Source organism: Arvicola amphibius, chromosome 8 (genome assembly GCF_903992535.2).
Source record: "Arvicola amphibius chromosome 8, mArvAmp1.2, whole genome shotgun sequence".
NCBI lineage: Eukaryota > Metazoa > Chordata > Mammalia > Rodentia > Cricetidae > Arvicola > Arvicola amphibius.
This window is the reverse complement of record NC_052054.1, coordinates 130884052-130909726: the sequence shown is the minus strand read 5'-3', so window position 1 is coordinate 130909726 and position 25675 is coordinate 130884052. Positions and strand designations below refer to the sequence as shown.

The following is a 25675-nucleotide window of genomic DNA, read 5'->3' as shown; positions in this document are numbered from 1 at the left end:
ACAAACAACAATTTTCAAAATACACACTAGCAGAAAAGATAACTGTAGTGTCAATCTCTGTGCTGACTGGCTCTGTAATACTCCAAATATAGTTTCAAAGACTTCACACAGAATTCCACAGCTATTAGGCTAGATATCTTACAGAATATGTTAAAGTTCCACTTAAGTTTCCTGATCTGTCACATGAGGACAACTATGTTCTGAACATACTGAGCCTCAAATCATACACCAACATGCAAAGTTACTGAAGCTACTATAATAAAGCCCAAAGACAGTGGCAGGTAAACCAAGCTCTGCAAAATCCTAGCCTTCAGGGACTCCCCTCACCATTTCCTGCTTCCTCCCTCCTTCAGTTTTATAGACTCGACTGTCTTACTCATTGGAACATACAGACTTGCTCCAACCTCCAGTCTTTTCAGTGTCAGCTCTCCTACCCGGAACTCTTTCCTCCAGATATGCGCAGGTTTGTGCCCTTGCTTCAATCGCGTGAGCATCCCATCAAAATAGCGTTTCATCCTTGTTACATTCTGTCCCCTGTAGGGTTTTACTTTTCTTTATACCCTTTAAGAGGAAGGGTAGAGTTTCTCTATGTAGTACTAGCCATCCTAGAATTCTATGTAGACCAGGCTGGCCTTGAACTCACAGGGGTCCACCTGCCTCTGCTTTCTGAGCTCTAGGATTAAAGATGGGCACAATCACACTTGACTTCTTCGTAGTACTTCATTTATTTATTTATTACAACCCAACTGCTGTTTCCCCTCTTTCCTCTCCTCCCAGTTCCTCCCTCATCACTTCCCCTCTATCCCCCATCCACTCCTCTGGTTTCTTTTCAGAGAAAGGCAGACCTCCCATGGATATCAACCAAACATGCCATACCAAGTTGAAACCCAGACAAGGCAACAACCCACTATAAGAATAAGAATCCCAAAAGCCAGCACAGGAATCAGAGATAGCCCCTACGCCTACTATTAGAGGAGTCCCACAAGAAGACCAAGCTACACAACTGCAATAGCTATACATAGGGTCTGGTCAGTCCTATGCAGGCTCCTGGTTATTAGTTTAGTCTCTGTGAGCTCAGGTTAGCTGATTCTGTGGGTTTTCTTGTGTGTCTTCATAGTACTCTTAACCACATTTATCCTTTCTCTTCTCCACTGGAAGGAAAGATCCCTAAGAGTAAGGGTTCATTTCCTTACGTAATTAAATACTTTGAGTGGTTTGGGTCATAGTTGTGCCACTGTCATTAAGTATCTGTTTAATAAATGAGTATTTAAACACACACAGTTTTTTAAAGGTCCCTAAGAACTTAAGACCAAAGACCATAAAATAAATATTATTATACAAATAATAAAGAATCAAAATAAACCCTGAGTACTAGTCCTTCAAAACCAGGTAGGTAGTTCATAAAGAACTCCTTATTTGAGGCTGGATAAATGGCTCAGGAGTTAAGACCCTGATTCCATAGCCAGCCGCTCACAGCTGCTTGTAACTCCAATTCCAAGGAATCTGATGCCCTCTCCTGGTTCCCACAAGTACTGCATATAGACAGTCCACAAGCATAAGCTCAGGTATATACACATAATATAAATAAGTACGTAACTTCTATCCTCTTGCCTCTGCTTCCTGAGTGTTGGGATTTACAAGTGTGCACATTAGAATATATGGAGTGCGGGAGATGGAATCAATGATTTTATGCATCCTAGGCAAGCACTATACCAATCAAACAACATTCCCAGCTAACATCACACTAGTTATTTAAGACTTTATTCAATTGTAAATGAAGAAAATTGGGCCAAGAAAAATCAAATAACTTTCCCAAGCTTAGTAACAGTAAATAACAGCGCAAAAATCTGTATGACTTAGTTACTATATCCATGGTTTTTTAATATGATTATTGTAGGTTGCTTTTACTGGCCACCATGCATATAGGAAAGTTTGACAAGAGTAAAAAAATTTAAATACCACATTTTTATTCATTTTTTAAAATAGCATTGATTGGGTAGCTATCATATGCAAGGCACTATGCTAAGACCAGTGGCACAAGCTCAGCTAAAATCCATCCCTAGGGATCCCTAGTAGAGGAATGTAAAGTCAGAGAACAACTTTTGGGAATTGCTTCTCTCTTCCCAACATATGAGTCCCACAGATCAAACTCAGGTTGTCCAGTTTAGTGACAGGCAACCTGCAATGACATTTCACTGTATTTTAATAAATAAGGCTTGCCTGAAGATCAGAATATAAAACAGCACACTAGTCAGCAATACGGGCCAGGGAGTGGTCACGCACAGCTTTAATCGCAGCGGCCACACTAGTTAGCCACAGAGGCTGGATGGTGGTGGTGGTGCCTTTAGTCCCAGCACTAGAGAGGAATGTAAGGCAGAACGAGGCAGAAACTCACTCTCTTCCAGTCTAAAGATTTCATAGAGGTAAGAGCTCTCTAGTGACTTGGCTGCTTTGCTTTTCTGATTTTCAGGTTGAACCCCAATATCTGTCTCTGGGATTTTAGTATCTGTTCTGCACACCCTTTCATCTTGCTAGCCCCATCAAGGCTTGAAAAAAATAAAGGAAGGATGGAAGGAAGGAAGGAGACAAACGAAGAAAGAGAGGGGAAAAAGGAAGAAGGGCTGGAGAGATGAATCAGTGGTTAAGAGCACTGCCTGCTCTTCCAAAGGTCCTGAGTTCAATTCCCAGCAACCACATGGTGGCTCACAACCATCTGTGATGAGGTCTGATGCCCTCTTCTGGCCTGCAGGCATACACACAGAATATTGTATACATAATAAATAAATATTGGGGAAAAAAAGCCTGTTTAAAAAAAGGAAGAAGAAAAAAAGAGGAACAAAGAAAGAATCAAAGCAAAGTAGACTAGCAATATATCACTGATATATACTAGGCAGTAAATAATTGTGCTAAATTATTAAAGGTCAAAGATTATAGTATATAGTAAACTCAACTGCACTCAGCCTATAGCCAGAAAACGTTGTGGAACTATTAAGAAGCTCCTGTGTAGTGCACACACACTGTGTGTGTGTGTGTGTGTGTGTGTGTGTGTGTGTGGCTGCCACCCTCACGATATCATAGATGACATCACCAGTAATGCAGCAGAATGCCCAGCTAGTTAAAAACAAGAAAAAATAGGACTGAAGAGATGGCTCAGCTATTAAAGGATAGGCTCACAACCAAAAATAAAAGAACAAGAAAAAATGTTTCAATAAAATAATCAGCTGACCAAGCAAACAACAGCAATTCCCCGCCAAATCCCAGAAAGCAGTAGAGTGAGGTTACCCATACAATATTCTCCTGGGTCTAAAATGTTCAATGTTCAAAACTTGTATGAGAAGCTTCTACTTCATTTAATATTTATGGCATATTTTCTATGTGCCAGATACCAGAAAAACAGATGAACACAATGATGTTTAATCTCGTTATATCTACCTAGTGGGGGGGAAACCAACAATAATAAAAAGTGCTATATATAAGGCTATGTATGTTGAGTAAGATCTTAACTTAGTTTGAGAAGGCAAGAGGAAAGGGATGACACTTAAGTGAGACAGGAAGACAATGTACAAGGCAGAGATGGATAAGGATGTTTTAGGCAAAAGAATTACTATGTATAAGAGTAGAAAGGCATAAGAAAGGAAGACATGTGGCTTGGTGTTCTTGTGGTGCAGGATAAACTCATGGAGGAAACAGAGGCTGGGGATGAGGAAATGCAAAACAATACACCATATGAAAGAGTTAGATGCTTATCCTGTAGTGCAATGTTTCCTTTGCTGTGGTCTATTCACGGTATACATCAAAAGTACCTGGGAGTATATGTTGTTTAAATGTCGGGGTTGTTTGTTTGAGGAGGAGCTGGGAACTGGATTCAGCTTCTCTGGAGGAGCAGCAAGTGTTCTAAAGAACCGAGCTATCTTTCCAGTCCACAAAGAGACAGGATATAAATGACCTAACTTATGTCAAAGAGGTAGAACATTTTAAAGAAACTCCTCCACGTATTATGTTCTCTAAAGTTTGTCAACTATAGTATAAATGGCTGTGTTATCACAGCTACTAGGAAGACTTTAGAACAAGTAATGCAGTCTTATGCAATTGCAATTAGCTTAAAGGCAGAACAAACTGGAATACTATTCTAGTATATTATAAAGAAATAAGGGATCATCAGGATAAAAAAGTTACTGATAATCACTTATTTCTCTTCTATTACAACAGAATTGTTTTTTAATCACTTATTTACACAATTTTAGCTCTTTGTTTCCAGTTACTTTTCATCAGCTTTCTCACAAAAATGGTTTGCTGAAATATTTCCTAAACTGTTTTAATATTATAAGTAATTCTAAAGCAAACTTCAGTATATAATATGTGAAGACTTTCACGATCAAGGAATGCCTCCAACTATGCAAGATACAGCTGCAATAACACTCCAAGGTATTTACCCAAAGGAGACCTCAAACCATCGTCAGAGATACCTGCATGTCAATGTCTATTGCAACACCATTCAGAATAGTTAAGTATGGAGCCAATCAAGGTGCATAACAAAACGGATAAAGAAAATGTAACATACCTGTAAAGAACAATGAAATTATGTGATTTGCAGGATGTAACTGGAAACAATATTAAGTAAATTACTCCAGTCTCTCAGAAAAAGTCTAGATTTTAATTTAGATAAAAATATAAAATCATTTTTATGTATGATGTGGAAGTAGACATAAACTGTTCAGGGGAACATAGGGATTCAAGAGTAAGAAGAGAAGAGGGTAAAGAAAGGGAATATGCTCAGAGGCTTTAACATGCTCAATGTGCAACATACACTATGAACACACACATTCTTATGTAAAATAGCAGCATGTACAGTGGAAAAAATTTAAGGAATTTTGTGTAAAGGAGTACAATGTCTGCAATGCTGTTTTCCTAAGACTGAAGGAGAAGTGTGTGTGTGCGTGTGTGTGTGCGTGTGTGCGTGTGTGTGTTGTGTGTGTGTGATGTATGGCAGAGAATACTCTAGTTGGTAGACGGGGAATAAGAAATGACAACTAAGCTAAATGTAAACGGCAAGTGTATCTGAGGGAAAAGTCCACACTTTAGTGATATTACCACTTCTCTGTAAGTTTGAAATTATATTAAAATAAGCTATGGAACCAAAAGAAGAAAAGAAGAAAAAGATGAGGAACAAGAAAGGCGAGGAGGGGAGGGGAGAAGTTAGTCTTTGTCCTAGGAAGTTATAATTTAGTCGAGAAAGTCAATATACAAAAATTCAAATAAAACATAGGCTACTATTACTATACTAGGTATATAACTTAGTCTAAGGACTGAAAATAATTGTATAATTCTTTAAAATATGATTTTAAAATTATATGTGCATATGTATTACTTTTCCTAAAGTATTTTTCTGGCTTATCAATTACCTTTTTAAACATATTCTAACCATGATAATTTAATACAAAGAGAAGTTGGACATATTGGAAAGATAATTACTCCTCAGATACTTCAAAGAGACAAAGACTCATTTCTAAATTTTAAATCAAAAAACAAGTAAACAAATCCTCAACAATTAGTCAGGTATAACGACTTATGCCTATAATCACAACACTCAGGAGGAGGCTGAAGCTAAAGGACTGCAGTGAGTTTGGGGCAAGCCTGGATTGGAGTGATGCTGTCTCAAATCCACATCCACTTCGATGTCTCAGTACCAGCTAATTTAGATGAAGTTGGTTAATGTCACAACTACATCAGGAAAACATCAGAATTTAGTTCCAAATCAAATACCACTACTACTTGCCAAATAGAAAGGCTAAAACATAGGTTTTAGGATTTTTTTTTAAATGGAGGTTGGAAAGATTGTCTTAGTGATTTAGAACATGCTCTGTTCCCAGCACACAAGTCAGTCAGGTGCCCAAGATTGTAACTCAAGCTCCCAAGAAGCCAAAGCCTCTGGCTTCTAAGAGTACCTGCTCCTGGCCCCTCACAACACACACACAGACACAAACATAAAAACAAACTAGATGTTTAAAACTTTTGTTACCATGAGAACAAAAGGAATAAAAGACTATCCAGGAATTGCCTATTACTCATTAACATTAGTGTGTCCTGACCTCTTGTGGACATTCAGAGACACTACAGTTGACCAGCTATTCCCTACCTGACAAAGCTTCCAGATGTTTGTTTCATTTATCGTATAAACTTAAGATGTCTGTCTAAGAAAAGGCATTTAAATCTCCTGATAGAAGATGAATTCAGTAGTTTTCCACGCAACCAACCAATCCATCAGCTGAAAGTGACACCATTAAATGCTCATCAGTATCTGGGTCAGGTTTTCATTTTTGTTTTGAAAGCAGAAATAATATTTATCCTCTAACCCTTTAACTTGTACAATTCTGTGAATCTTAATTATATTCACAATGCCACACAGCCTTCCACTACCAAATTTCAAAATAAACTTAGGAAAAAGTTTACGCTAAGATGCCTTAGGAGTTCTTAGGATTCACTACTCCAGCCGTTACATACTTGCAGGTGTTTATGCTGGATGCCTGATTCAATTCAACCCAAGAGGCTGTTTTTCTGCAATATAAAGACCTGCAGGAGGCTTTCTAAGCACACACTCCTTTTTTCTGCATTTTTATACCCATCACACATTTTGGTTCAGCTCTTTTTAAAAACAAAGTGTTAAAATGCTATGCAAGATAAACAAAAAATAGACACTACTTTCTCTTCAAGGGCCATGAGCTATGTACCTGCTTACACCAGCTAGTTCATCGGCCTTGCACAATGTCATGGCTATTTGTGTTCTTGCCTCATTAGCCCCTACACCCATGTAGGTTACAAGTTCTGGAAAGAAGTAACATAGTAATTTCCATTTATCACTCTGGAGCAATTATCAGAGAATTATATTCTTTACTGATCTAAAATGTAGTATTTCCTCTTTTGCCAAACATTCCCAATTTAAGATGTTTAAAAATTAGTATAATGCTAATTTAAAATGACTCAAAGCTAAAAGCACTCTTCTTTAAAAGAAGACCAATTTATCTGGCTATAAGTAAATGCTCAAATGAATCAACACATATTAAAATTTATTTCTCCACTAACAGCAGAATGATTAAGAAACACCAGAAAAATTCTACTATACACAACTTGAGCTGAATGTTTCCCTAAGGGTATTTTAAAAGCTGATTTAGCAGCTAAGCTAACAGTAACTATTACCAGTAAGGACAAAGCCTGAACTCGAATTGGTTTTGAAAAAGAATCCATTCAAATACAAAATACTAAGAAACCTTATAACACAGGTAAAAAAAGTGCTTGCCTCAAAGAACTGAGTTTGATCCTCAGGATTCACATTGTAGAAGGAAAAACCAACTCCCACAAGTTGTTACCTGACCTCCAAATGTGTCATGGCACAACTGTGTTGGGGGGGCATATATGCACACTCATTAATAAATGTATTTTTTTAAGAAAAAGAAATCACATGTCATGTAGCTGTCCTTTTAACTGCTGTCTGTGTTCCAATGTGTACTTTCAAAAGCACTAACCTGGTAGTGTTCAGGGTCATTCTCAATTATACAGCAAGTATGAGGTAAGCCTCAACTACATGGAACCTGGGTGTGGTGGCATACAGCGAGCACTTAGGAGTTCAGGTCAACCAGTTCTACACAGTAAATTCCAGCACAGACAGTGTTACAAAGTGATACCTAATCCTAAAATAAAAGTTTTTTAAGTCCGTTGAGTATTCAAATTATACATACTAAATGTCTCCTTTTTGTGTAGACTTTTATTTTTTAGTTATGTATATGTCACTGTGTGTGTCTGTGCATCTAAATTTGTCATTTAAATAAGTAAATCTTCAATTTGTATGTCCTAAATCTGAATGAGTAACAGAGCATCTCGCCAATGAAAAGATCAGCTTAAGGAAACAAGTGCGTAAGAATCCTCGAGTTTGAGCCACCTAGAAGTAAACAAGGAGTCTGAAAAACTCAAATTCTTGTTCTATTTTAATTTTACCATTAACTAGACAGATACCTGGCTAAATCAACACTAGTTTTCTTATCTGCAGAGAGGGGAAAGAAGGAATTAGCTGAGAGATAAATTAATGCCAAAGGAATATCCTTTACCCACCTTAGGTCATTCTTCTGTAAAGGTATAGTACTTAAATACTAACTTCACTCTAACTTCCCATCAGTTTATCAGTCTTCTCTAATCTTAATTCCAGAAGAGAGGCACCAATTGCTCTCCACCCTTTAGGCACATTAGTTAAGGGGAGGGAGAAGCTTAAAGTGTTAGTTTTCTCACTTTCCCCAAAGACCAAACCTCTATCCACAGTGATACATAGTCTCAGCAGGAGTCTAGAACCGAGGTTCTCAGCCCTCTAATGAACTTAATGCATCTGATATTTTTTTTTACTTGTTACTTTTGTTTTCAGAATCACTGTCTATATTGAACAAATGGTCAGGGGTTTGCTGTGCAACAAAACTGGAAATCTAGAAAGCACAAAGGGCAATTACCCTTGAATAAATAATATTCTAGAGTGGGCTTACTTCATACCTAAATTTTTATACAACTATATTAAAAGCTGATATCAATTTTATATGTTTAAAGCTGACTATCATCAAATAAAATTAAAGTTCAGGTAATGCTGTCATATCTGTTTTTTGCATTTGTAGTGCCGCTCCTGACCCCAAACCTTGGGTGTACATTTGTACATATACATTTTGGAAAGTTAGGTGGAGGCAGGATTACAGTATTCTAATTTAAAAAGGAAAACGGTAGCATAATCTCTGTTCTATTTTCAAAAACAAACAAATTCAGCAGGGTGGTGGTGGTGCACACCTTTAATCCCAATACTTGGAAGGCAGAGACAGGAAGATCTCTGTGAGTTCAAGGCCAGCCTGGTCTACAGAGCTAATTTCAGGACAGCTAGGGCTGTTTGTTATACAGAGAAACCCTGTCTCAAAAAAGAACAAGAGGGAGAGAAAGAGAGAAACAAATTCTAAGAGAATCTGAAAGGCTCTTACAGGTTACTTACTTATCTTTCCTAATAACTTTTTGATGAAATGTGAACAAAACTTAGAAAAATCTATTAACTTCACTAAAGAAGCTGCCTGTAATGCCTAGCTAACCATTATATGTTTTGACCAGACACTAAACTGAGTAAAAAGAGAATCAATATTTTAAAATATCAATTCTCATCTTACCACCTCTATAGAAATAAAATAACCAGGTAATACATTAAGTTAAATGGCCTTTTTTTTCTCATTTTTTTTATTAAAAATTTCCATCTCTTCCCCTCCTCCCCCTTCCCTCCCCTCCCCTCCACCCATACCCCCACTCCATCCCTCTCCAGGCCAAAGAGCCATCAGGGTTCCCTACACTATGTTAAGTCCAAGGTCCTCCCAACTCCCCCCAGGTCCAGGAAAGTGAGCATCCAAACTGACAAGGCTCACACAGAGCCCGTCCATGAAATGGCCTATTTTTGATCATGACTATAATACCTTTTCTTCTCTCAACAAATATTTTATACTTTAATTTCGACTAAATGGATTCTAAGATGTTAGAATAGTCTAACATGTATGACTGGTCTAATAGTCATTTTACACACACACACACACACACACACACACACACACACACACACGCACGCACGCACGCACGCACGCGCACACACACCAGTAGTTACAGTATATTCTTCCATTCTCCTTCTCCTTCTCTTTGTGATTATGAATACTAAACAGGCATACTGCTAACAAGCCAGTGCCCTTTATTTCATTATTGTCTCATAAGTATTACCCGTTGACAAGATGAACTTCATTTTATTAAGGAACATTTTTTGAGACAGAGTCTCACTATTATAGTTCTGGCTAGCCAGGTACTTGCAATGTGGACCAGGTTGGCCAAACTTACTATGATCAATCTGCTTCTACTGCCAAGTGTCGAGATAAAAGGCATGCATTGCCACATCCAGCCCTTACTTTAAGAGCTGGGTTCCAGTTTTTCACACTATTGAGCTGAAATCCCAAGCAAATACTTTAAACACTCTGTGAACTTAAAGAAGAAACTAAAGATGAGACTAGGTAAGACTTTCACTTAACATCTTAGAATCCATTCATGAAAGATTAAAATGAAATATTTAATATTTTGAGAGAAAAAAATTAGTGATGAACATAGAACTTCGGTACCATGAAAAGTCATCCTTCAAAAGTAAAGGAAAGCTGGGCATGATAACACATGCCTGCAATCCCAACACTTGGGAGACAAAGGCAGGAGGATTGCTCTGACTTTGACAAGAGACCTGGGTACAGAGACACCCCCACCCCTTTTAAGTTAATTCTCTTGGGACTCTACCAGATAAGACACTTTCATCTCTTTCCCCTTGCCCCCATGACAATGATGTATTTAAGACTTCTCATGCTAAGAATGAGGACTATAAAGAGCTTTTATGCAAGAATCTTACTCAGAATTTCTAGCTAAAGAACCTGAAGGTAATCTCTGTGCAGTTTCTAGAGTAAGAATGCATTACATCTATTTCTTTATGCAAATGAAAAATTCTTAATAGGCTTCAGTACCCTTACAAATCATTTACAGTACTCAGTAAATTAATTTCTCCAAAGTCTTTGTTACCTGTTACTTGTTAAAGTTGCCTGTTGTCATTTTTTTTTAATTTTAAATAAAATTAGATATATGCCGGTTTTTATCTCTCTATGCCATCAGTCCTGGTACAAATAAATTTAATGCAAATGAAAAAAAATGAAGAAAAACAAAATATTTCTGGAACAAACAATAACAACAACTATCCGTAGAGCTACAAGAAATGTAAAGAGTATGATATAGTTAGTCATTCGGTTGGATAAGCGAAGATATAACCTAAAACTTCAGTTTTTGTTTCCTTATTATTATAAGAGACATCTTAATACACAAGTATGCTGGCCTCTTCCTAAATCTCCTGAGAGTTGGCATCACAGACATGAAATACCAAGCTCAGAATCAACTTTTCTTCTTATTTTTTTTTTTTTTTTGCCTGAATTTGACAGGAACCATTTCTTATTCTTAGCTGACAAATAGATAACTATTTGTTCAAAATAACAGTAACAACAATGTATTTGATTACGTACACTAATACATATGTTACATGCAAAATAACAGTAACAACAATGTATTTGATTACATACACTAATACATATGTTACATGCAAACTTAGGAGTGCTCACATGTAAGTGAAATGGCTGACAACAATGATACAAGGAACAAGCAGGGAAGAATCAGAATAATTTGTCATAATAAGGTGCTCAAATTATATTCTCGAAGCAGTGTTATCTGAAAATGTGTTTATAGGTTGGGGGGAGGGAATGTCTTTAATTCCAGCACTCGGGAGGCAGAGGCAGGCAAATCTTTGTGAGTTTGAAGAAAGCCTGGTTTACAGGACAGCCAGGACTACAGACTGAAACACTGTCTTGAGAAACCAACAAGAAAAAAAAAATGTGTTTATATTAACTATAATGTATATGGTAAACTCCAAGGCAACCAACCACAAAAAAAGTAGGGAAGGAAGTATAAGTGGTCTACAAAGGAGAAGAGAAAATGTACTCATGTAAAATATTCCAGCAGAACAAAAAGGGGCCGAAGGGGGAAACAATATAAAAAAAGGAACAAAGAATAAGCAACAGCAACAAATCCAATAAATATTTATCCAGCTGTATCACCATGAAATACAGTGGTATCCATACACTTATTAAAAGACACGATGCTGACAGAATAACAAAAAAAAGTAAAACAACGAGAGCTTGAAGGGTAGCTCATTGGCACAGCATCTGCCTCCAGGGAAGAGCACCTAGGTTCAATTCCTAACAATTAAAAAACAAAACACAAATCCCTATGGCCTAGAGGAAAACACAAATTAAATGTAAAGTTATACACAGAGGAAAGTAAATCCAGAATACTATCTTAAAGAAACTAAAATCGGGCTGGAAAAATAAGAGCTCAGCAGTTAAGACCACTGGCTGCTCTTGCAGGACTAAGGTTCAATTCCCAGCAACCACATGGTGGCTTACAAGTCTATAATTCCAGTTCCAGGGGATCTAACTCCCTCTGCTGGCCTCCATGGACACCAGGCATGCAAGTGGTATGTATACAAACATACGAGTACACAAAGTACTCACACATATAACATCTAATAGAAACTGAATCAATAATTAAAAATCTTCCAACAGAAAGCACAAGGTTCAGATAGATTCACTGGTGAATTCAAGAAAATATTTAAGAAAGAAATTGCTTAAATACTCTACAATCTCTTCCAGAACATACAAGTAGAGAACACTTTCTAACTCTTCCTATGAGGCTAGCAATAATGCCAAAACCAGACATGAGAAAATAGCAGACCAATATTATAAAAATATCTTCAACAAAATTAGCCAAAAATATTATATACTATGATCAAGTGGGATTATCCCAAGTATGCAAAATGACTCAATATCTGAAAATCGATTAGTGTAATCTATCACATCAATGAGTCACCCAGAAATACAGCATGGTCATATCAATTGATGGGAAGAGATGGAATATCCAAGGCTCATTCATGATAAAGTCTCTTTGTAAGCTAGAAAGAGAAACCCAAATTGACAACAAAACCAACAAAAAAATCCCTAGTAAATATCACCCTTCATGGTTGTTGCCAAGATGCCACTTCTTGGCTTCACTTATGGAGTCAGTCAATAGAATCCCCATGAAAAGTCTACCAAGTTATTTTACTGATATGGCAACCAAGCGTGTGAAACTCAGAGGATTGCACTATACTGAAGGGTAGCTATGAATGTGGGCCAACACAAGAATATACCCTTACTTAAAATACTATGAGAACTTTTTGCATTTTTTGTAAATCAATTGCACAGTTCAAGAGGGAACTTTGTAGACGACAACACCATGTCCTTATATCATAGGGTTGGATGTTCCTGGGTGAACAGCAAAAGATCCACAATAGTTAACACAATACTTAAGGAACTGAACAAAATCAGACCACTGATACTATAACCAACCTCAAAACCTCTATACAAAACCGCAAAAATCAAGACAGTGGGGTACTGATAAAAGAACAGTCAAATGGACCAGTGAAACGGAAGAGGTAGTCCAGAAATAGGCACACACAAACATAGACAGCTGATCTTTGACAAAGAAGTAAAGATAATTCAGTGGAGGAAAAACATTATTTTTAACAATTTTTTTCTGGAACAAATATGGTCATTCACATGTAAAAATAAATAAATTTAGAAACAGACACAAAAGTAAAATTAGATCACAGACCTAAATGTAAAAGGTTAAAAAAAACCCTACAAAATAATTGAAGAAAATCTAGATTACACTGGGTCTAGTACTGATGAATAATTAAAGAGTTAAACTTCTTTATGAAAGACGATTACGAAGCAATAAACCTTCTAAAACAGAAAGCAGAAAGTCTAAGTGTATTCACTGGGGAATTCTAGCAAATATTTAGTAGGTAAGAAATGACTTCAATTCTCTATAAATTTCTTCCAGAAGAATGATCAGTAGGGTTAGGTGTGGTAGCCCACACCTCAGTCTGACTTACACAGAGACTGTCTCAAAAACAAAAACACCTCCCAAAATACCCCAAACAAAAAAACCACCTAACATCTAACTTTAGATTAAAAAGAGAAATTAATTCACCTATATGTTGAAATATTTTTCAATATATACACAAGTAAGAAAATGGAGAGTTTAGGGTTGGGTTGTTGGATCAGTAGTCAAGAGCTCTTATCCTTCCTTGCAAAGGACCCAGGTTCAATTCCTTGCACCCATATATTGGCTCACAAGGCTCTGTAATTCCAGTCCTAAGTGATCTGACACCCTCTCCTGACAACCATGGTCACAAACAAGTATGTGGTACATATACATGCAGACAGGCAAAACACTTACACTCATAAAGTAATAAAATAAATTGCTCCCCTCCCCAAATAAACAGTTTTGTATAAAAACAGTGTGCTGGGTGTGGGTGGTACACACCTTCTCAGCACTCAGGAGACAGAGGTAGGCAGATCAATGTGTGTTGGAGTTGCTGTGTAGCCCAGTATGGTCTACTTAGCAAGTTCTAGGCCAGCCAGGGAGGGCTACATAAGACATTGTCTAAAAATATTAAATATATATATATATAGTGTAAGAATATACATTTAGAATTTTCAGGATAAGTAATTTCTACTTTAACATCATAAGCACTCAACAAATAATTATTTGAAACTAAAAGCCAACCAGACAAAACTAAAACAAAATAATTCTAACCTTTTAAAATAAACACAAGGATAGTCCAATATTATATTTGTCTCTTTTTATCAAGAATTAAATATGTTCCCCCCAAAAAAACTTACAGAAAATAAGAAAAGGCATGGGTTCTGTTAGTCAAATAATCATCTAAATTATATATACAGATGTCACAATCCAGGGGTTAACTTATTTTAGGTGTTCTCCAATCACTCCTACTGCCAGGGCAGCTAACATTTCTTCACAGTAAACCCCTTTGCACCACTCCTGTTAATAATATAAGCAATGCTTTTTCAAACTCTTCTGAAAGTCTTCTTTTGTGGGGCCACTGATAAGGCTCAATGGGCAGACACTGCTGCCAAGCCTCACTGTTTAAATTCTATCTATGCAACAACATGGTAGAGAAAACTGACTTCTACATGTTGTCCTCTAACTCTGGCCTCTATGCATGGGCCATGACATCAGTGTGACTGTACACACACACACACACACACACACCTAAAAGTTTTAATTTACAAATGAAACTGTTTCTTGATAAACATTTACAATATAATAGAATTCTTAAAAAAAAATACATCTATCCAGTTGAAAAAAGTGTGATAAAGCAGGGTTTGGGAGGATATGGGAGAACATTCTAGTAGGTAGGTTTCTCATCATTTGGGAAGCTATTGGAGATCATCTATAACAGTGGTTCTCAGCCTTCCTAATGCTGCAACCCTTTAACACAGTTCCTCATGTTGTGGTGATCCCTAAGCATAAAATTATTTCATTGCCACTTCATAACTGTAGCTAGTTATGAATCATAATGTAAAATCTGGTATGAAGGATATCTGTGATTCCTGAGGGGGTTGTAACCTACAAGTTGGGAACCACTGATCTATGAAGCTCCAGAGATACACCACTTCTAAATGTCCAACTTATTGACAGGCACCAAAAGAAATATTAAATGTCATCCTAACCCTCCTAACCAGAGCTACATAGCAAGACTCCATCTCAAAAAAAAAAAAAAAAAAAAAAAAGAAGAAGCACTGGTACATTTTGGGGGTTAAGTTGGAAGGATTCTGAGTTCAAATCAGACTGAGCAGAGTAAGAAACTATCTAAAACCAACCAACTCCACATTTTAAAACAACATATGTAGTGATATTTTGTTTGTAATCTAACAAATAAAGCTTGCCTGAAAATCAGAGTGCAAAGTAGAGTCACTAGGTAGCCACACACCTAAGCCACTGGTTAGTCACAAAGGACAGGCAGTGGTGGCCACACCTCTCATCTCAGGGACAGAGGCAGGTGGATCTCTGCCAGCTCAAGGCCACCTGGGTGACTTGGAGTGAGTCATTCTAAGAGAGAAACAGATTTCACACCTTTGATCCCAGCACTTGGGATGACCGCACCTTTAATCCCAGAACTAGAGAGAAATGTAAGGCAGAAATTCAGTGCAGTCTCTGTGCAGTCTCAGGTAGTCATGCTGAGGACAGGATTGCCCCTTTGTTTGCCTGAGCCTTGGTAGAGGTAAGAACTCTCTGATCACCCCTTTGTCTGAGCCTGGGTAGAGGTAAGAACTCTCTGATCGCCCCTTTGTTTGCCTGAGCCTTGGTAGAGGTAAGAACTCTCTGATCACCCCTTTGTCTGAGCCTGGGTAGAGGTAAGAACTCTCTGATCGCCCCTTTGTTTGCCTGAGCCTGGGTAGAGGTAAGAACTCTCTAACGCCTTGGCTGCTTTGTTTTTCTGATCTTCAGCTTCAACCCCAACATCTGTCTCTGGGTTTTTATTATTTGTGCTACAAACATAAGCATGTATGTGTGTATGTATGTATGTATATTATGTGTGTATATATATATATACATATACACAGAACAGCAACCTAAGTTTAATTTATCTAATTTTATGTATGAGTGTTTTGCTTGAACATAATATGTCTGTGCACCACATGCATTCCTGTTGTCCAGAGGCCAGAAGAGGGCATTAGATCACCTAAAACTGGAGTTATGGGTGATTGTGAATGAATTATGAATTATGAATCAAACCTGGGTTCTCTGCAAGTGCTCCCAACCACTGAGCATCTCTCCAACCGCAGAAACCTAAAAGTTTATGAGCATGTGGGTGTATTAAAACGTGCCTGGGAACCCAGAAAGACAAATATAATATGTACTCACTCATAAGTGGCTTTTAAACACAAAGCAAAGAAAACCAACCTACAGTCCACAAGCCCAGACAACCTAGGCAACAAAGAGGGACCCTAAGAGAGACAGACATGCAAACATTTACACAGGAAGGAGAAAAAAACAAGATCTCTTGAGTAAATTGGGAGCGTGGGGGTCAGAGGAGAGAAAAAGGGGAGGGGAGAAAAAAAAAGCATAGCTCAGTTTAAAAAAAAAAAGATTTATTTATTAAAATATGCAAACAAAAATATGCCTGGGAATACAAATTATCTGCGTGAGGAGTTCCATCATACAGTTCTCTCTCTCTCTCTCTCTCTCTCTCTCTCTCTCTCTCTCTCTCTCTCTCTCTCTCTGTCTCTGTCTCTGTGGTTTTGGTTTTTCAAGACAGGGTTTCTCTGTAGCCTTGGAATCTATCCTAGAACTCGCTCTGTAGACAAGGCTGGCCTCAAACTCACAGAGATTCATCTGTTCCTGACTTCCAAGTACTGGGATTAAAGGCATGCACCACCATTGCTCAGCCATCATGCATCTCTTTGAACATAATTATTTGAAGAAAAATATAAGCAACTGATTATTACTAGTGGTAATGTTTTATACTTTATATTTTATACTTGAATTTAAAAATACATTTATTTTTGAAAAGAAATCTAAAATGTAGAAAAGATAATATTTAAGTATGCTCAGGAAAGCAAAAACAGTTTCAATAAAAGCAGAACTAAACTGTTCCCAATGAACTATGCAAACACAAACACACATATATGAGAAAATAAACAGAAAATGGTACTAGTAATCATTTCTGAGTAGTAGGATTGTTTTGTTTTCTTCTTTATATGTTACTCCGTGTCAATATTATTATAAGAAAAAGAAAGAAAGCAAACTATAAAATGTAAACCAGTAAAAAAACTGTATGCTCCAATTAAACTTTTAAGACTATTGTTTTTCAAATTCTGAAAAGCTTAGGGCTAGTAAAATGACTCAGTGAGTAAAAGTATTTGCCACTGAGCCCAATGACCTGAGCTGGTTCCCCAAATCCATATGGTGGAAGGAGAGAACTGACTCCCAAAGTTGTCCTGATACCTCTCCCTCCCAACAAATAAAAAATTATTTTAATTTTAAAATTCTTAGAAAGATTAGACCATGTTAACGGCCCTAGTTAGGATTCTACTGCTGTGAAAAATACCATGACCAAAGGCAACCTGGGGAGGAAAGGGATTATTTCACCATATGGAGAACTCAAGGAAGGAACCTAGAGGGAAGAACTGAAGCAGAAGGCATGGAGGGATACTGCTTGCTTGCTGGTTTTTCTGCCCTAGCTTGTTTTGTTTGCTTTCTTAAACACCAGGATCACATGCCCAGGGGTGGCATCCCCCTGCCAGGAGGCTAAGCCCTCCCACATCAATCATTAATCAAGAAAATGTCTCACAGACTTGCCTACAAACATAACAATACTCCTTTTCCTAGATAATGTTGGCTTATGTCAAACTGACCAAAAAGGAAAAAAAGAAAGAAAGAAAGAAACCAGGACATTAACATAGCATGTTTAAATTAGTATCCAAAACCACACAAGCCAAAAGAATTTAGACAGCTTTAAACTTCTAATTTTAAGTGTTTAGGCAACCACTGAGCTAAATCCCTAGTCCTGGGAATGTCTTTAGTTTTACATTTCTAAAGACAGTTTAAGTTTCTATTTCTAGCACTGTGATATCACAATGGATAATAGTCCCTTCCTCTATGAATCAGATAAAGATATCACTTGGAAAATCTTCAGACTAAATCTTAATTTATATTGTAAAAAGAAAGCATGTATAAAGGAGGATTTGAGTATAGGAAGTGTCAGAAGTAGGGCTGAACACAATGCTTATGTAACATTGTAATAAAATGTTACATATGAAAAATACATAACACTACTGAGAAATTAGGGTCCTAAACAGACAGATGCACAATATCATCGTATTAGAAAATGCAGTACTTTATAAGTTCTCCCTAAACTAAACTAGAAAGTTGATACAATTACAACCACCATCAAAAGAAAAAATATTTTCTTAAAAACAGAAATTAACAAGCTGGAGGTAGGAATGTGGTTCAACTTCCAGCATCACAAAAATAGTAATAACTCAAACAAAGTGATTCTAAAATCCATATTATTAAAAAATGACTTTGATTAGTCAAAACAATCATGAATAGACTGAAGGATTTACTCTACCTGATTTCAAACTAATGATATTTAAAATAATTAATATTGGCAAAAGAACAGGGAATTATTGCATCAATGTAACACAGTCCATGGATTGACCCACACTTATAAAATCAAATGACTTTTCAAAACAAGGAACTCAAGGCAGATAAAGAGGAAAGTGTTTTTTGAAAAATACTGAAACAATTAGACATAAAGGAGGGAGGAGAGCTTCAATTTCTATATCATACCACAATAAAAATTTAATTTAAAATGGAGCATAACGAGACATGCAATAATTAAACTTATAAAATTCATATAAGAGAAAATACAGGAATATGTCTTTTCAACTTTGAAATAGGAATTAGGACACAGAAAATACCTATAATCATAAGAAAAATTAACATTCTTAATGAAGTCCATTATTAAAACATTTAAAAAGTTAGATGGTACAAGGTAAGTATTATGAAACACTCTGTTAATCTTGGCACTCAGGAGGCTGAGGTCAAAGTATTTTAATGAATTTGAAGTCATCCTAGGATACATAACAAGCCTTGTCACACACAAAAATGAATAAATAAAAGCAGGCAAGCACCAAATTAAGAGAAAATATATCTGGATAAATAGCTTGTATTTAGGATATAAAGAACTGTTACAAGCCTAAAAAAAAAGGATTGAATTTTAAAATGAAGCAAAAATCTTACACAGTTATATCCCAAATGACTAATAAGAATATGAAAAGTTGGGACTGGAGAAAAGGCTCAGTGTACTGTTCTCGTGGAGGATCCGAGTTCAGTTTGTAGCACCATATCAAGCATTTACAACTACCAAGAAGAAAGAACACTTGTTCTTGTAGAGAACCCAGGTTCAGTTGCCAGAATCACAACCACCCGTAACTCCAGTTCCAGGGGATGCAAATGGCCTCTTCTGACCTCAGTGGACACACATGGTACACATACACGTATGCAGATAAAACACTCATACACATAAAAACATGTAAAGAAAGATAAAATTTTAAGCCAGGCACATGCCCTTAATCCCAGCACTCAGCACTTCTGTATGAGCTGCCGTGGTCATGGTGATCCTTCTCACAGCACTGCAGCAGTGTGAAAGAGACAAGACAACACAGCACAATGAGCTGCAAAAACATCATGATACGCTACCAGGACTTACTGTTAAATGTTCATTGTTTTTAACAAGCAATGACTTAAACAGGATGAGTACACCCCCATAGAAATTTTTGACTTTGTCCATTTAATTGAACAGAGTGCACAGTAATATGTTGTTGAGATAATTTTATATGAATAAACAGTATGCAGGACCGAAGTTTAGAAAGTCTCCAGTCTATTAAGTTTCCTATCAATTGCTCATTTAAAACTCCCAAGTAAACACAGAGATAGTGTAAGGGAAGCTTGAGTCTGTAGGTCATTCGGATCTCTAATGTGCTAAAACAATAAACAAACAAACAAACAAATAAACAGGCTACAGTGATGAGCTTAAGTCAGCCTGAACTATACAGTGAATTCTAGTACAGCCTGGGCTACAATTTAAGATTCTGGGTAAAAAGAAAAGCCCAACAACAATAAAATAATGACTACACTTTCAGAGAGTACCCAGTATGCCAGGTCAAAAGCATAGAGATAAAGTAAAAAAGTTGCTACTAGAAGTAGTAGCTGTGAAGTTACTGTTTAACAGGTAGGATTTCAGTTTGGGATTGTGAAAATGCTCCGTAAATGGACAGTGTAACAGTTACACAATAACAGGGAACTTCTTTCCTCTGGGAGACAGGGATTCTCTGTGTAGCCCGGCTGTCCTCTAACTAGCTTTGCAGACCAGGATGGCCTTGAACTCAGAGACCCACCTGCTTCTGCCTGAGGAGTGCTGGGATTAAAGGCACAAGCCATCATTGCTACTCAACATGAACAGAGTTAACAGCACTAAAGTTAACTATTTAATGTTTAAAATGGGCAAATGTTGTATAAAGATTTTAACCCACGAGAAAAAGAAAAAATGTGCTGGTTTTACAACATGGCAGCACAGGAAGGTGGTAAAAATACAAGAATTTGGCTACCTCGTTGTAAATCTGTGTTTACTTCATAGCTGTGTAGTCTTTGGGAAAGAAACTTACTATCTCTGCTTGTTTTCTCAAATAACAGACCTCCTTCATAGAGGCATGGTAAGGAATAATTCAATACTATAAAGTGTTGAAAATAATACATATTATATAGTAACTATTTGTTATTATAATTTTAAAACATCTTCTGAGTCAGGGCTTCAGTATATAGCTTAGTCTAGACTATTCCTCCTGCCTTAGCATCTCGTGTGTTCTGATTACAATGGTGTCACCACTCCTGATTTCAAACATTACAAATTAGACTATGGGTTTTGTGGTGGTAGATATCAAAGCCAGGTCCCTACCATGTATGGTAACTGCTCTCGAATTGAGCTCTATCTCCAAACTGTTTAATGAACTGTGGGTCAAGTGTGTAAAGACCCTTAAAAGCTCTTTATCAAAATTAAAATTTTAAATTATTCTTTTTGTTTTGAGGTAGTCTCATGATATAGGCAGACCTTAAACTCAGCATCCTTCTACCTGGACCCTTCAAGGCTCAAGCTACCAATCTTAGCTCCTCAAAAAGAAGGGTGGTGGCACACTCCTTTAATCCCAGCACGTGGGAGGCAGAGGCAGGTGGATCTCTGTGAGTTCAAGGCCACCTTGGTCTAGAGTTCCAGCACAGGCCCCAAAACTGTCTCAAAACAAAACCTTAAGATCAGTAAGAAATAACACGGAAACCAGTAACCTACTCCAAGCTCCTCATTTTACAGGTAAAGAAATCAAGAACTAAATAGTTAGCCTGTGGTTACATATCTTACTCCATTAATATTACTTTTCTTAAAGAAATAGTTGGGGAATCCCAATATAGACATTCCCAACTTCCAAACCAAAGCAAATGTGCATCCCAGAATCTGCTGCCCTTGTTTCTTTCTAGTCCACTAAGTATTTATTTGAAGAGAGCCAAAACCCAGCAAAACCGAAACAATAAACAACACAATTATCCTCAAAGATAATGGTTAAAAACATCTGGCCAGAAAACAGTGATAAAAGTTGTGTAAACATTCTGAAAAGATGTCTGCACTCCACTACTGTCAGCCAAACACTGAGTAATCTCAGTGAGACCTGACGAGTCTGCCTGTGTCTACTAAACAGAGCTGATACTCATCACAAAGAGACGGCCACACTTAGTTCCTCACTAAAGTCAAACAGAAGTGAGTGTCAATCCAAATACCACAAACCCCTGGTGCAAAAAAAAAAAAAATCAAATGCAAGAAAGGATTTTAAAGGGTGTCCTTATTTTGTTACTTCTCCAATGTTCTTCTTAGAGAATTCAGATTTTGTGTGTGTGTGTGTGTGTGTGTGTGTGTGTGTGTGTGTGTGTTGGGGGGTGGCTGGTTTGTTGGTTTTTCAGACAGGGTCTCGTTTTAACTCATGTTGACCTGGACTGCATTGCAATCCTCTTGCCTCAGCCTCCTGTGAGCAGAGACTACAGGCATGATCCACCATGTCTGGCTCCTGAATCCAGCTCTAAAAAGATAATCACCACCTACATGTGGAATGTCTTCCTCTCCAAGTCTACATTGTTGAAATCCCACTAGTCCTGTTGAAATAATCAAAATACATGATATACATGTATGAAAATATGAAACTCATTATTATGTAAAATTAATATGTGCTAATAAATTATTTTTAAAAAAATCCAACCTTTTAAAAGACTCCACCCATACATTGGCAGCTTCTATAGTTTCACCCCACCACTGACCTCAATGTAGAATTCACCTTTTCTTCACTGCCTTATGTTATGCCTCTATAATGTACTATTACCAATATTCACTTCTGACCCACCCCCTCACAAGATCGATAGCCGACACCCCACCCCCAGCAGTAGGAAAAGGAATTAGCATGTATTGAGCCTCTCACAGATAGGTAAGGGGCTACCAATTTTGCATTATCTCATTCAACCTTCTTGATAACAGGCTAAAAGGTAAACAGGTGGTGTATGGCTGTTTACCTGTAGGGAACTACTGCAGAGTTAATGGCTTGCTTATCCACTATCACGTAGCTAGCCTATTATTCTGTATGGACCGTTAGTTTACTCTGCTTCAATGCGCCTTTTCTGCCACTCAGTGTTGTGGGGGTGTTCGTTTTGTGTCTCCCACTGTACCTGAGTAGGTTTCCACACTGTTTGCTGACTATTCGAACGAACACAAAGTCACCCTTTAATAATCGAATCACGCTAGCCCGCTACCTCTACGGAGGACTTTACCCACTTGGGCGGCTCTCCACTTCTCCATGAGAAATGCTGCAGGCAGTATCCACCCCAACTGCTCTTCCCACAGAATGTATGAAATGCAACACACAGGAAACGTGCAACTCTTGTATCATTTTCCTAAGCTCTTATTTCATACTAAGGCACATCTTTATGTCTAGATAAGGATCAAGCTGTCTCCGGTTCACACAGTGGGGCCATTCTAACACAACGTCTGAATAGGAAAAGGGTATCAGCATCTTAAAACGAAGGCATCCTTCCGACACTATTAGGCAGCCTCCTCCCTTTCTGTCGTCCTCCACTGAACTGCAGTTTGGATTTCCGGCGGGAATGTACGCGGAAAGATGAGATGAGGCTAAAAAGCACTAGAGCAATTACTTTGCTTAATTAGAAGACACCGAAGGCACCCCGCCTTTCGACGTCTCTGCATTGAACTAATTTATGAAGGCGGGCAGGGCATAAAAGCTAGAACAAACCCGCATCGAGCTGTGTCTGCGGCTACCGGGGGGCCAGTCCCTTTCCACTCGCGAGCAGTCCCCGGCCACCAGCGCCCAGTGCGGAGCAGAAGCCCCGCCGCACCTACCCAGGCGCCCACTGGCCCTATTGTCTCCAACGATGCCGCCCCGAGTGGGGGGCAGCCCAGGCCCCGCCGACCCCTACCCACCGCAGGCCGCCGGACTGGGCGCAGCCCCAACGCCGAGAGCTCGGCAGCGACCCCGCCCCGGGCTGCAGCCGCTCGCTCGCTCTCGCCCGGAGAGCCGCGCCGGGAGCCAGGAAAATGGAGGCGGCAGCGCCTCCCGGGGACCTGGACCCTTCCTTTCCCCGACCTCGAGGGCCAGGCGGGGGAGCACTCACCGTGGCAGCCCCTCGGCCCTCCGGGAGCCCCGCGCGAGGCAGCAGCTGCTCGCGTCCCCCAGGCGCGCCGCTCCTCTCCGCCCTCAGCTCCCGCGGCGCGCGCTCCGGGACTGACTGACTGATTGACCCACAGAGCGGGCGTTGGCGCGGACGGGGCGGGGCGGGGCGACCGAGAACCCGGCGGCGCGGACCACAGAGCCCCCGCGTCCGGCCCCGGCACACAGGGCGGGGCCGAGGGTCGTGCGGCCCAAGGGCGGACCGACTGGCGCCCGGCCGCGCGCGCGCGCGCGCTCTCCCCGCCGCGGCCGCCGGCTCACTTCCGGCGCGGGCGGTGGCGCGCGCCTCCCGCCGCCCGGCCAGCAGCCCCCCCCCCCCGCCCCCGCCCCCCCCACCCCCCCCCCCCCCCCCAGCACACACCGTCCGACCCGTAGGCGCCGGGCCGCACCCAGCCGCGGCCGGCCTCCTGAGCGCGTCCCCGTGAGCCGCCTCCAGGAACCGGTGAATCAGAGAATGAATGAGCCGAGAGGAAAATCCCGCCGCGGTCCCGCCCTCCGTTGCCCTTCCCAGTGGCTCCCGTCTGAGGGACGACGAGCAGACCGGTCCGGGGCTGTGCACCTTTGCCTGCCGCCGTCCACGTCCTCAGTCTCCAGAAAACAGCCCCGGGCTAACCCAGACACTCACGGGTAAATGTGAGAGCGCTGCTTTAGGAGATCCCGTTTTAGCCCCGAACACCCCGCTCATCTCTACCTTTTCACGTCAAAGCCTGCTCATCTGGGTCCCCAGGTTCTGTCCTCCCTTACTGAAACTGTTCGTAGTACGGGTGTGTTGGCATCTTATATCCCCGAGTACTACACTTAAATAGTGAATTTGCTCCCAAGCTCCGTGAGGCTACTGCTTATTTTTTTTATGCAGATTCGACTTAGGCAGACTTAGATTTCCTTCGATTTACGTCCTTATTACGACCAAAGGAAAGAAAAAATAGTATTAAATTACCTCTGCTTGGCTATACACTTTGTTAACACTAAAGAAATTGAACTGTGATCAGGAATTGGCTGTGTTGAAAGTTTAGCATTCTTTTTTCGTGTCTTCTTGTCAGCTCTTTAACAGTTTGTGTATTTTGAATTTTCACCTCCCTCCCTCCCCCCCCCAAAAAAAAGAGAGACCATGTCTTTCTGAAATTCTGGTTCTCTTTCTAAGAATGAGTGTTCATTTCTCTGTTCTAGGACCAAATCCTAGTTTGATTAAGTGCATTCTCCTTCCTGATATTCTTAAGGATTTCCAAGTGGTTTCAGTCCTATTTTACAATCTTTTCCGACCTGGTGCACAATCTGTCCGAACTGGTGTTTAGAACCGTACAAGTTTCACACTTGAGATGCCCGTGCTTTGGAAATACATGCAATTTGTATTTTAAGTTTAGTAGGTACTTCCATAATTAACATACCACTGTCTAATAAACTAAAAATAGTGGAGGTGACCAATTTCCTATGGTCTCCCTTCCTTGTTGAATTCGCCATTTGTTACCTGTAATTATTTCAGTGCACTATGTTTTTCCCTTGATGAGGATCATACTTTTTCTTCATCCTTAGACCCTGCAGTATCTACTGTACACCTTTGTATAAATGACAAATGCTTTGAAATTTTAACCAATAATTCATACGCCAACCTGGTCTATAGAGTGAGTTCCAGGACAGCAAGGGCGGCTACACAGTGAAACCCTGTCTCAAGCAAAACAAAACAATCTATACAAATGTATGTCTGTAGCCTCTTTATTTTCCTTTTGACCAGGTTTGTTGAGATTAAAAACACCTAGATGCCCAAACCTAATAAATAAATAGCCTGTTGTTATCGAATGTTATTGCTAGGCTGAATGTGAACATTACAAGAAAGAGTCTCTTTATTTTTATGGAAACCTTTATCA

At 39.2% G+C, this 25675-nt stretch overlaps 1 protein-coding gene across 7 annotated transcripts in view; it reads right to left on the bottom strand.

The window, feature by feature from the left end:
• Positions 1–23989, bottom strand: part of Raph1 (Ras association (RalGDS/AF-6) and pleckstrin homology domains 1) — a 109220-nt gene extending 85231 nt beyond the window's left edge. For 3 of the 7 annotated variants that reach the window (XM_038338901.1, XM_038338900.1, XM_042055506.1), the window contains exon 1: positions 23758–23975. The gene's annotated coding sequence lies outside the window, so the exon portion shown is untranslated. Of the gene's footprint in view, positions 1–23757 lie in introns of all 7 variants that reach the window. The other 4 variants (XM_038338895.1, XM_038338896.1, XM_038338897.1 and 1 more) reach the window with 4 other exon arrangements.
• Positions 23990–25675: the final 1686 nt, after the last annotated feature.